Raw genomic sequence first — 13909 nt, forward strand, 5'->3', positions numbered from 1 at the left:
CATCCTCTCTCAGTATATTTATGCTCTTTTCACCTTCAGAGATTTCCTCCCCAGCTGCCTTGTCAAGAAAAAAAACACCATCAGGAATGAACTCACTGGTGTGGCCTTCCTCACCATCTTCAGACTTCTCTAGGCTTCAACATATGCTTCTTTCTTCCTTATTATCCCAGAAGAAAAACCTCCATGGCTTTTCAATCCTTGCCTTTCACCCTGAGCCCCCCAGAATCTGACTTCCTCAGTAACCTCCCCTCCTCTCATGTACGTGACCCATCCTTTCTCTTCTGGGTACACACATGTGCTCGAGACTCCACCAGACGTTAAAGAAATAAAAAACAGTGACAAAAACAACCACTCTTTCTTTAGCTCAACTTCCTTTTTTTCTGGGCTAATGCCTTACATTTTACCTTTTCATCATCAAATTCTCAAGACAGAAGGCTATATGACTTCTTCTATTCATTAGGTCATATTCTCTTTCTTTTTCTTTTCCTTTTTCTTTCCTTTTTGAATAATAAACACCTGTATTACATGACCGAAGATAGAAGGAAAGAAGATTTATTTGCCTTTTCAGGTTTTGGTTTTCCTCAGATAGAATTCCAGCTCCTTGGGCACATAGCCATTTACTCAGCCACACCGACCTGGACTTGAAGTGATGCATGCAATAAGCTTGGCCTTCTGGCTCCTCAGGACGGCAAAAATATGGAATGCTTCATGAATTTGCGGGTCATCCTTGTGCTGGGGCCATGCTAATCTTCTCTGTATCGTTCTAATTTTAGCATATGTGCTGCCAAAGGGAGTGTGGGCCTATTCTCTTTTTAATTCCCTCCCCCCCACCCCCGCCACTGTCACCAAGGTGGGTAAGAACACTGAGTTACCACTCCATGGACACTGTCTTACTAGCCTCTCTTCTCCATTTGCCACTAACAGTTAGTATCTCCAGATGGAAAGTCTTCTTCTCTTTGGAGTCCTGCCTCACTTCCTTCTCCTGGTCCCCCTCATGTATCCTTCTAAGTGTTTTGCCTTTTCCCTTATTTTTTTTTGTCCCTCTGTCCATCCTTTAGAAGCTGGGGTTCCCTAGGGTTTCTTTCTCACTCTTTCCCCCTCTTTCCACTAGTCCCCCTCACCCTGAGGCAATCTCATGCTTTGGCTTGATATCTCCTTCATCCATAGATCTGTATCTCCAACTACTCATAGGAATTCCTTCTGAAGTACCTAAAAATTCAACACCTGTGAAGAATTGACATTGTGCTTTCCCTACAAATTGTTCACAGAAACGTCTTCTCCCTTTCTCCCTAGCTTAGCCCAAACTCTATCATTCTCTCAGAGTGAACCATGACCTTCCTCTAATTTCCTTACTTCCTTTCAGTTCTACCTCCTGAGAAACCTCTTGCCCCTCATTTTTCATTCCACTGCTTCAGTCTAGGTCAGAGCTTACCACCTCTCACCTGGAAGGTCACATTCAGGCTTTTCCTTAGTCATACTTACACAACTAGATCTGATCACATCACTACCAGGATCAAAAACTTTCTTCAGGGGCGCCTGGGTGGCTTAGTCGGTTAAGCGTCCGACTTTCGCTTAGGTCATGATCTCGCGGTTCGTGGGTTCGAGCCCCGCGTCGGGCTCTGTGCTGACTGCCAGCTCAGAGCCTGGAGCCTATTTCAGAGTCTGTGTCTCCCTCTCTCTCTGACCCTCTCCTGCTCACGCTGTCTCTCTCTCTCTCTCCTACAAATAAATAAAAATATTTAAAAAAAAAAGCTTTCTTCAATGTCCATCTGCCTATAGGATATACTTTAGCCCAACCTCTTTTGTGCAGCATAAGATCCCCTTCAGAATATAGCCAAGTCTGATTTTCTAATTCCTCTCTGGTCTCCCACCCCCATATGCCTTTCCACACTCCAGAATGTTCCTCATTTGTGTCTTCATACCTAAGATCAAGGTACTCCTTTTCTTCTCATGTTTCTCATGTTTCTTCTCTCCTCTTTTGTCTGGCAAATCTTGATTCTCCTTTTATATGAAGCTGCAGCATCACTTCCTTTCTATTACACACATCTTCGCAGACTGCAGCCTCCACCCCATTCCCACCACTGTCACAAAACTAATTGTTATGCCTTTGGGGTTCCAGAGCATTTTATATCTGCTTCCACTTAAAGCCTTTGCCTCATTGTCTTATAGCTATTTTTCTGCTACTCTCTCTCCTCTACTGGGGTACTAGCTCTTCTAAAGCAATGTTCACCTTTCTCGCTATGCCAAAGATGCTCACCAAACTTCACCTGTGTCCTCAAGATGAAATAGAAAGCCTTAGCTGAGTGCCTCATGCAGCATTAGTGGTCCTCTGTTCTGCTATGATTTTCTATTCATGTGCTCTATCACAGCACTATTATATTGAAGTTATGCTTACTTTCCATTTCTTCCTTCAAAGCACAGACCTCATCTTATTTGTCATTGCCATCCAAATGGTTAGCACAGTGCCCAGAACACAATAGGTACCAAATAAATGTGAAATCAGCTGTCGTGCTCCTAAGTCTTTATTATTCAGATTGAAGTTATTTTTAGATGTGAATTAGTCTTTTACTTTGAATAGCTATATAAAATACATTTTAAAATGCCTATTAATTTAGTACAAATATTCACCTACAATGACTACCACCTGTGTAGATCATTGAACAATCTCAGTTGCCAGAGAAAGATCACACTAAGTTAGTAGAAAACAATCTTGATTTGTGGGAAACTGAGCCTCAGAGAGTGCTGAATTAAAAGGAAAAGCATGAGCACATAGAGTGATATACAATGCTTACTCATGGCATTGGAATGCCAATAAATATGTAACATCCCACAGCCTGGAGCTACTATTTTTATAATAATTTATTAACCTCATCAATTAGAAAAGAGAAAATCAAATAGAAGGTAACTGAAGTTACTTAACAAATTTATGCTAAAAGCCAACTTAAAAGCTATACTAAAAATCCTCTCAGTCTCAGAACCATAGTGTTTCTGTAGAGTGTCTTCCTATTAGAGTGTCTTCCTAATTGTCAAGTTATAGGACAAAAGAAAGCACTTTATTTTTGATCAGCTGAGGTTGGTGTGAGGGTGAACTGGAGAAATGTTATGGGAGACGCAAGGATCAAGAAAAACCAGCTCTTCTCTCTTCCCCTACATTTCCTTCACTTGTGGATTTGCACAGATGATGTCTATTCACTGTATAAAAATCAGTCAACGTGGGTAAGCCCCTGGGCTATAAATTGGAACATTGATCTGAGGTGAATCTGGCTTCAGAGCTCTCACTTTCTAGGCACTAACAAAATGAGTTGTTTTGTGAATGCTCTAGTACCTAATTGGGTGATTTAAATCACTAGTAATATAAATTGGTAGTTATGTGAATAAAATAACTCCACATTTTCTTTTAGCAAAATAGGGCTGTTTCAGCCAAACCAATATATTTTTTCCCTTTCTTTCCCCCTCACCCCCCTCTTGAGTCAGGTTGTGATGTGTTATGGGTATTTCCCAATAAATTACCAACCCCTGTACAAACATTTTTTACTTCACCCATATCCTGCTTCCTACACTTTTCTAAGTTTTATTTATGAATCACTCTAAATTTTACTCATTCCAGAAATTACACATTTACTTTTTAATATATAACAGCCATTCTTCCTCCTTTATTTGAAATATTTTTAGCATCCATTCTAAATGAACTCACTGTTGTTCATCTTGGTTTGCATAATTATAACTGGCTCTTATAAGTAATTATCAAGACTCTTTTCTTCTTTCTTTTTCCTTTGCTCATCCTTTTTGCTTTTTGTAGAGGGTGAGGAGGTGGGGGGAGCTAGTTCTTTCACAGGAAGAAGGCACCTGGCCATGAGGGTACTTCACAGCTCATTAATTATCTATTGGGCATTGGCTCATTTAAAAAGTATGAGGCAGGTTGGGATTTGAGATTGGAGGAACCAGGATGGAAAGCAATTTGTCCGCATTAGAAAAAAAATCAAGATGGAGACCCCTACCTCAGAGATGTCCCAGGCTTGCAAGAGGATTTTGGATTTGGGAGTTTTTAACAGCTTTTGAAAGATGAAGAGAGAATTCCTAGTATGTTAGAAATGGGAAGCAATGCTTCACATTTAAGAATTAATTCCACTTCACCCAATGAGATTAAATTTGGGAATTTATATAAGAGGTATTTTAGACTAAAATTATAAGAAGCTTCCTGGGAATGAAAACATAATTGATTATGAAGGGTAGATGGAATGCTGTCCTTTCCAGGCTATACAAAATATAAATAAATATATACATATAATAAAGATATATTTAATAGGTCATTTTAATTTAATTACGGCTTCAAAACCAACTCAAATAATACAAAAAAATGAAAAGCAAGTCCTCCTTCTTAATCACTGTCTCCCTTCCCTTCTCCTCCCATAGTTCCCTTGGCTGGATAAGACCACCGTTATTGAGTTATTTCCCCTCATGGAGAAAGTCTATGCATTTACAAACATATAAGTGTGTGAGTTGTTCTTCATTTTGCTGCATGAATGACAGCATACTATATGCACTGTCTGCACCTTACTTTTTCCTCTTATTGAGGTGTCTTAGAAATCTTTTCCTTATGAGTCCATATAGAGCTGCCTTATGCTTTACAACCACTGCAAAATTTAATTAACCAGTCCCTTCTGAAGGACATTGAGGTTGTTTGCATTCTTCTGCTATTACAAAACTATACTGCATTAGAGTTGAGCAGAAAGAACATGAAAACCTCTTAATGGGAGCATTGGAGGCAAGGAGGACAAAATGAACTGTTGTTCTTTCGTGAACCAAACGTTTTTAGGTCCTGCTTCTCTGTGTGCCTCATTGCCATGCACAAATGGGGAGAAACACACGGGAGCTCTCTGAAAGGGCCACTTACTGTTGTTTTCCTATTAGGTTAGGCACGTTTCCACTGTATGGAGTTATTATGTAAAGTGCCCCAAGTCTTCTATGGTAGTGGGGGTACATGTTAGGAACATACCTGAGTTACATAAGGAGAGAACTACAATGTTGTAGCAAGAGCATTGGTTTGGGTCACAAGAACTTGGCTCAAGCCTCAGCTCTGCATTTTATAGTTGTAATCACTGGAAGAACTTTTAGTTTCTCTGAGCCTTATTTTCATCTTCTGTAAAATGGAGTTAATAGTACCAAACTCATGTTTCAAAGATTTTTTTTTTTAATATTTTTGTTTCTTCCTAGGAGAGAGAGAGAGAGAAACAGCGTGAGCAGGGGAGGGTCAGAGAGAGAGGGAGACACAGACTCTGAAATAGGCTCCAGGCTCCGAACTGGCAGTCAGCAAAGAGCCCGACGCGGGGCTCGAACCCACGAACCGCTAGATCATGACCTAAGCGAAAGTTGGACGCTTAACCAACTAAGCCACCCAGGTGCCCCTCATGTTTCAAAGATTTAATGAGATACTGAGTGATTGTATAAACTAGTGGTTCTCAAACTTTAAACAGTTTCTGATTCAGAAGGAATCAGAATTTACATTTATAAGTTCTCAGGTAATGATGATGCTGCTGATCTGGGACAGAATTTTGAGAAACACTGGTATCAGCCATAACGAACTCATAGGTAGTGTTACAATTTTTGTCACTATAGTTATTACCCAAGAAAGTGTGCTACCTTAACGTGGGCCCTTTAGGGAAGTGATAGAATGAGTGAATAATGGTATTCATCTTTGAATTAAAGTAAAAATTCTGCCAGTCAGTCAATTACAGAAATTTCTAAAGTCATTGAAATTATTGGTGGGGGCAGGGGAGAAATACAACACATAATGATGCACTCTTTGAGTTTATTTAAATGTTCACGCACCTCTGAATTCACTGGTTAACAGCACTTGACAGGAAGTGGAAGTACAAAAATAAACAAGAAAGGCTCATCTCGTGGCATTGCTGCCTTAACTGAACACAGGAAGTCCTGGAAATCTTGCAAGACTGTCTGTTCCTTCATGTTGTCTACCCTGGTTTTAAGACCCAATAGAGCATTTTATGTTTGTATTTGTCAGGGTTCCCCAGAGAAATGAAACAGAAACGACTGGAGAAAAAAAGTTATACAACACACATACACATGCAAAGCAAGTTATTATGAGTTTTATTATAACTATGGCATATGGTTCTGGTCTGAGTCCAAGAACCAACAGAGCCGATGGTGTAAGTTCCATCCCAAGTCTGAATCCAAGGCAGGGGAAAACAAATGTTTTAGCTCAAAGACAGGAAGAGAAAAAGAATTCTTTCCTAACTTTATATTCTATTTATGTCTTCAACAGATTGGACGAGGCCCACCCACAATGGGGAAGGCAATCAACTTTATTCAGTCTACCAATTCAAATGTTAGTCTTATCCAGAGATACCCTCACAGACCCACCCCGAAATAATGTTTGACCGACTATCTGGGCACCCTGTGGCCCATTCAAGTTGGGCCATAAAATCAATCATCAAAATGTTGATGAGCATCTAAAATGAGCTAGTTTAGGTGTGCTTATTATGGTTTTCCAGTCCACAATGCCGCTTCAAAACATTTGAAGTTTCAAGGAACACAAACGTCAACTGTGGCTATGTTTCATGTTCTGGTCGTCACACATCTTACAGCAAAATGTTTCAGTGGGCTACTTATAGCCAAACCTCAAAATATCTTTAAAAACAGAAAATTTTAGGTGATGATAGCCAGTTGCTATCATCAACACCATCACCACGATTATATTTATTACAAGAAAGATGATGCCAACAGGTCTATCTTCCAGTATATAAAAGCTGTTCAATATTTAAATATATGTTAAGAATAATTCAAAATCATCGATTTAGTGTTGTCACAAATGTGTAGGAATCCAGACATTCTAGACATTCAGACTTTAGCACTGACATATTATCTTCTGAAAATCACCATAGATGTTCCTTCCACTCTACATTCCCATCTCAACTAATAAATACAACCTGTGGAACAAGAGACATACCACAGTGCATTCCTGGGATCCCAAGAGACAAATATTAAAATATTTTAGAAGACAAATACTAAAATTAATGAGATAGAGCCACAAATGTTTGGAGGTAAATTCATGAGTGATGAAGCAAAATTTTCAAACCACGGCACAGTAGGGAGAAAATGTTGAGATTATGTGTGAATAATGAATTTTGTGAATATGGCATCTTATTGCGGTGGGTTTCCTTGCTTTGTGTCTCACCGATTCCCTTCTTGACGTTGCACAGCTATTTCCTTTGCAACACAGAAACTCCCTTACAGAATCTTTTTCCACAGCTGGCTTTCATCACTTCTTGATAGGTACCTAAATATTTCAGTTTCTTCCACTTTATTTTCCTTTAACAATAACTGCTGCCCAATCAAATCATTCATCTTTCCCCAGTGTGAGTATTTGAGATCTTGAATGAGTGTTTATGAGGCATCATTTGGAATCCCCTATTTTCTCCTGCTTGGCATTTTCATATACTCTAGGTCTCAGTTACACTTGGAAGTTTGAATTAAATTTGCTTAACCATTTAAAATATTTGAGTTCAAAATTTATTGTGGACTTTTTTTTTCTTTGGTCTTTCACTATAGAAATTTGTGTAAGTTAAAGACTAACCCTGGGGCATCTGGGTGGCTCAGTAAGGTAAGTGTCCGACTTCAGTTCAAGTCATGATCTTATGGTTCGTGGGTTCGAGCCTTGCATCAGGTTCTGTGCTGACAGCTCAGAGCTTGGAGCCTGTTTCAGATTCTGTGTCTCCCTCTCTCTCTGCCCCTCCCCCACTCATGCTCTGTCTCTCTCTGTCTCAAAAATAAATTAAAAAAACAAAAGGACTAACCCTAAAACCTAAGACTTATTTTGTAACTTGTATAATAGATCCTGCACATTTATAAGCAATATTCAGACATGTGGCACAAAAGAATGAATACTATGTTTTAAAATGACCACAAATGACAATAACAACTAACATTTATTTTCTATTTACAATGAAGTAGCTGCATGACCAAGTTCTTTATGTGTATTAATTTATTTCATATTTCCATCAACCCTGGAAGTTAGGAATTTTAGTAAGTGCTTTCATACCCTTGGTGTGCATGGGAAATCTCAGGATTATTGTAAGGGTTTGAGTTGAATTTCTGGTATTTGTAACCCAAAGAATATTCATTTATGTAATTTTCCTGGGCAAGGGGAAATTAGATTGAAAAACCCTGTGTTCTATCTGTCCCATAGCCATTTATGTTGATTAAATTAAAAAAAAAAAAAATCCTGGAGGGACCTCTGGGGAGAAGAAAAACAAAAGAAAGATATAACAAGGATTGGGACCAGAAAGCCAACTTGCAGAGATTTTGCTTACATAGGTCATGGCAAGGACTTGACTTTAAGAGAAGAAAATCTGAAGGCTGAATAGAGTAAACATAAATATGGTTTAAAAACCAAGAATATTAACGATATACAATAAAAGGTCTCCCCACCATTCTTGTCATTTATCTGATCAATTCTTACCCAGTCACTACTATTGGTAACCACTGTCCTTAACTTCCTACATAAATTTCCATAGTTTCTTCAAGCATATACAAGTAAAATCAAATAGATTGTTTTTCATTTGCTTACAAAGGCAGCATATTTTACATACCATTCTGCACCTTGCTTTTTGTTTGTGTGTTTATCTTGGGCTTGTTTTCCTATTCGTATAAAGAAAGCTTCCTCATTCTTTTCTACAGTTGTTTAATGTTCTATGATATAGACATAATATTTATTTAACCAATTACTTTTGATAAAGATTTGGGTTGTTTCTAATCTTTGGCTGTTACAAACAATGCTACAGGGAATAACTGCACAAAAGTCATTTTTTTACCTATGCATGAAAAGCTTCACGAAAAATTCCTCCAAAAGTAACTCTGAGTCTTTAGTGGCTTTCGTTACTTTCAAAGTGATCACCTAGCTATTCTCTCTGAGAAGCACCCTGGTGGGAGAAAGGATGTATTATGTGTGAAGCTAAGAAGAGCTTAGCTTCACCTTAGGGCCCAAGGCACCCTATTATGGGAACCTCCCAACAGAGCCTAATCCAGTTAGAAGAGCCATATATTTGCCCACTTTCAGGGCAAGGGTGAGCATAGGTCCTACAGTTGCTGAGGAGGTGACACTGGAATGGAGATACTGGCCTGAGTGAAGCACAGGAATGTAGTTCACACGGGGAGCCAGGATGGTAGTGTGCACCTGCTGAAGCTTGACCAGAACTGTGTAAAGATGAGAGACCCCAGCAGCACACATGGCCCTGGGGCACAGGGCAGCACAAGGGCAACTCTTTCCCATGTCCTTACAGTTTTGTACACGGTCCTAACAAGGCAACAAAAAATCTTAGTACTATGAAGCCTGGTGATATTTGGGTAATAAATGCTTAGAAAGGGTCTTGAAAAAAAGAAAGATACTAACAGAAGTTTTCTCTAGGAGTATAGGGTAAAAAGTTAACATCTTACTTTGTCCATGTCTTGATGCTAATAGATGTTAATCAACTCTGTTGAGAACTGATGTACATCATTCCTGATTTTTGTCAATATAGGTATGTATATTTATCCACATTTTATAATTTTTATTATATAAATAGGATATTTCTACTAATACATATTATCTTGTAGTTATGTTTTTATTTTATTTTTTTAATGTTTACTTATTTTTGAGAGAGACACACAGAGTGTGAGCAGGGGAGGGTCAGAGAGAGAGGGAGGCACAGAACCTGAAGCAGGCTCCAGGCTCTGAGCTGTCAGCAAAAAGCCTGACACGGGGCTCGAACTCACAAACTGTGAGATGATGACCTGAGCCGAAGTTGGCCGCCCAACTGACTGAGCCACCCACGTGCCCGTTTTTATTTTAAATACATATTTTGGAGATGTTTCCAAGTCAGTGTATAAAGCTCTACTTCAACTTTTTAATTTAATTTAATTTTAGTTTAGTTTAGATTATTTCTTAGGGAAATAATCTTAGTTTAGTTTAGATTATTTTGAGAGAGAGAGCTCACAATCAAGTATGGAGGAGGAGCAGAGAGAGAGGGAGAGAAAGAGAAAATTCCAAGCATGCTCTACACTGTTAGTGCAAGGCTTGAACTCATGAACCATGAGATTATGACCTCAGTGGAAATCAGGAGTCAGAAGCTTAACTGACTGAGCCATCCTGGTGGCCCTCAACCTTTTAAAATGATGCATAGAAGTCTACTGTCATTTATTTGACCATTCTTGATTTTTGGCTATTACAAACAATGCTGTAGTAAATGCCTTTGTACTTGTCTCTGGTCATATACTGGATATCTGATACTTAGACATAGAAATCCTGGACTGAATGGTATGCACATCTAGAATTGTGATGGATATTGCCATGCTGCTTTCTAAAAAAGGCCTCATTAGTTTACTCTTGTGTCAACAGCACAGAAGAGACAGTTTGCTCACAATCTTAATGTTAGTACCTCATCGATCTTTTAAAATTTTGCTAGTTATATTTTCAAAATTACATCACACTGTTGTTTTAACTTACATTCACTAGATTAGTAGTGATATTGAAGTTTTTTCACATGCTTCATTTGTTTCATTTCTATAAATTGCCTATTTCCTTTGCCTATTTTTCTTAGTTGTCTTCATTGATTTGAAGAAATACTTTATGTGCTGTTATGTCTGTTATGCTTGTTGTGTTTTCATCTGCTCTTTGTCATTTAACTTTGAACTTGGCTGTATCTATTTAGAAGACTTTATTAGCTGTATCTTAGTCTGTTCAGCTGCTGTAACAAAATACCACAGACTGGGTGGCTTATAAACAACAAAAGTTTATTTCTCACAGTTCTGGAAGCTGGTAAGTCCAAAATCAAAGTTCTAGCATCGTCAGGTGAGGGCCCTTTTCCTGATTCATAGCTGGCACCTTTGAGTGTGTCCTCCCTCACAGGAAGGGGCAAAGGATCTCTCTGGAACCTCTTTTGTAAGAGTATGAAATGCATTCATGAGGGCTTTACCTTCATGAATTAATCACTTCTCAAAGGCCCAGTCTCCCAATACTATTATCTTTGGTGGTTAGGATTTTCACATTTGAATTTGGAGGGGGACACAAACATTTAGACCACAGCACTTCACCCCCCCCCCCCCGGGTCCCACAAATGTATGTCCTTCTCATTTGCAGAATACATTCATTCCATCACAATAGCCTCAGAAGTCTTGTTCCAGCATTAACTTAAAAGCCTACGTTCAAAGTCTCATCTAAATATCATCGAATTAGATATGGATGAGAAACTCATCTTTAGGCAAATTACTCTCCAGCTATGAACTTGTGAAATCAAATAAGTTATGTGCTTTGAAGGAAGGACAGGCATGGAGTAGACATTTCCATTCCAAAAGGGAGAAATAGGAAAGAAGATATGGGTAATAGTTTCCTAGCAAACCCAAAACCTTAAAGCCCCAAAGGGGCAGATGTCCCACCTTCTGGACAAACTGGAGTGGAAGTGGGAGCCCCCAAGACTCCAGGTGGTTTTGCTCCCATAGCTTTGCTGGGTGCATCCCATACAGTAGCTCTCATGGGATGGGGTCCCATGTCTGCCCCTCTCTGGGGCTGGGGTCATTACCCTAGGACTCAGATGGTCATTGCTCTAGTCAGATGTCTCTGCAGTGGCCTCTCCCACTCCTGAGCCCACTGTTCTGGGAGACTTTCCAAATCTAGATGGAGATATGGTTAGTGGCTGTGTCATGTTGCGAAATACTTTATATGAGATTCTTAGTCATAGAAGACTAGACATAGAGTAAGACAAGATGGAGTCACAGTGGACAATGTGAACTCCCATAACAGTTGTCAATGTGATATGTAGGACTTCGAGTGTGTCTCTATAGATAAGCTCTGTGACTGATAGATAAGTAAAACTTGTTAAGAGAGGTCTGCAGAGAAACTTGGGTGAGACCTAGTGGACTGAGCTGATATGGCAAAGACCATTAGGAAGAACTGTTACACCCAACTCAGTGGACCCTTAAAAGAGGGAGCTTTCTAGCAGCTGCTGGAGGGCTGACCACCTTCCGTGCTGTATATGTTCACAGGCTGTCCACACAGGGGCTGCCAGAGGCTCTTCAGGCACAGAAGCCTGCCTGACTGCAGTCCAGGCCAACACTTGTTACAGAGTCAACAATGGGACTGGTGCCTCCATGCTCACATTGTGATGCCTCCTTCTCGGATTCTCTTTGGAGTGGTTCATTAATTCCCTTTTCACTTTCTTGTGTAGACTAACTTGTGTGACAAAATTGTGCAATAAACTGAATGATTCATGAATTTAGTGTTGGTGCTATGTGGCTATTTGAAACAGGTCTCAATCCTGCGATTCTCACCTGGCCTCGGCTTTCACCCTGCTCAGGCTAGTGCACTCTGATCTCTGGAGGGGCCCTGCCAAGGTTTACTGCTTCTGCCCTCTGGTGGGACAGCTGTCTTGGCCCCCTTGCACAGCACCTGGAGGCTCAGGGGTGTGGCTTGTGCGTTTGGGGGAGCACAGCCTGCACTGTGAAGCTTTGAAATATCTGCCCTGGAGGTCTTTGAACTCTGGACCTGGGGAGGTAGGGCCAGACTGGAACTGCTTTCAGGTCATTCTTCCATTGTCTTGAACAATAGGTCCTGGCTTCTGTTAGGAAGGCCCACCAATCTACCCATTGTCTTGATGAATAGCTCCTATCTTTTATTGAGATGGTCAATCCAGACCAATTTCCTTATCAAATTTGGCCCCTCCCCTTCTGTTCCCTTCCAAACAATTTTCTTTTCTCTTTAAAAATGTTTTTTTAATGTTTTTTTTTTTTTTTTTTGAGAGAGAGAGAAAGAGTGTGTGAGCAAGGGAAGGGCAGAGAGAGAAGGGAGACAGAGAACCTGGAGCAGGCTCCAGGCTCTGAACTATCAGCACAGAGCCCGATGTGGGGCTGGAACTCACAAACTGTGAGACCATGACGTGAGCCGAAGTCGGACACTTAATTGACTGAACCACCCAAGAGCCCCAAACAAGTTTTCTTATACCCGGATAGGCTGAGCTTTTCCAAATTTTTAATTTCTGTGTTCTTTTTGATTAATAGTTCCACCTTTAAATTGTTTCTCTCTTGGGGCGCCTGGGTGGCTCAGTCGGTTGAGTGTCCCACTTCGGCTCAGGTCATGATCTCACAGTTCATGGGTTCGAGCCCCATGTCGGGCTCTGTGCTGACAGCTAGCTCAGAGTCTGGAGCCTATCTTCGGATTCTGTGTCTCCTCTCTCTGACCCTCCCCTGATCATGCTGTCTCTATCTCTCTCTCTCAAAAATAAATAAATAAATAAATAAATAAATAAATACATAAATAAATAGTTTCTCTTTTTTTGAGGTTTACTATACACATTCAAAAGAAACCAGGCTATTTCTTCAAAACTTTCCTTACACATTTCTTCAGCCAAATAATTACTTTTCATTGCTTACAAATTCTACCTTCCACAAACACCAGGACAAGAACACAACTGAATTAAGCTCTCATCCACTTTATAACAAGGATGGCTTTTCCTCAAGTTAACATAACATGTTCCTCGTTTCTGTCTGAGACCTCAACAGGATGACCTCTGTTATCCGTGTTTCTACCAACATGCTGCTAACAACCACTTAGGTATTCTCTAAGAAGATGGAAGCTTTCTCTACAGCTTTCCTCGTCTGAGCTCTTGCCAGACTTGCTCTTTACAGTCCATTCATAGCAGTGTAGGCTTTCTCTGGCATGCACCTCAAAACTCTTTCAGTCTCTGCCCATTATCCAGTTCTAAAGCTGCTTGCACATTTTAGGTATTCGTTAAAGCAGCAACTCCATCTTGGGTCTAATTTTCTTTTTTGTCTGTTTGGGCTGCTATTACAAAACCCATAGACTGAATGGCTTATAAACAACAGAAATCTATTGCTGATAGGTCTGGAGGCTGGAAGTTCA

At 40.0% G+C, this 13909-nt stretch overlaps 1 non-coding gene across 1 annotated transcript; it reads right to left on the reverse strand.

The window, feature by feature from the left end:
• Window positions 1-690: 690 nt before the first annotated feature.
• On the reverse strand, window positions 691-797 carry LOC120247499. Its single transcript, XR_005532327.1, has one exon. It is a non-coding gene; the product is annotated as a U6 spliceosomal RNA (small nuclear RNA).
• Between the last annotated feature and the right edge of the window lie 13112 nt (window positions 798-13909).

The sequence above is a fragment of the Hyaena hyaena genome, unplaced genomic scaffold (genome assembly GCF_003009895.1).
Source record: "Hyaena hyaena isolate Hyena2069 unplaced genomic scaffold, ASM300989v1 scaffold_528, whole genome shotgun sequence".
NCBI lineage: Eukaryota > Metazoa > Chordata > Mammalia > Carnivora > Hyaenidae > Hyaena > Hyaena hyaena.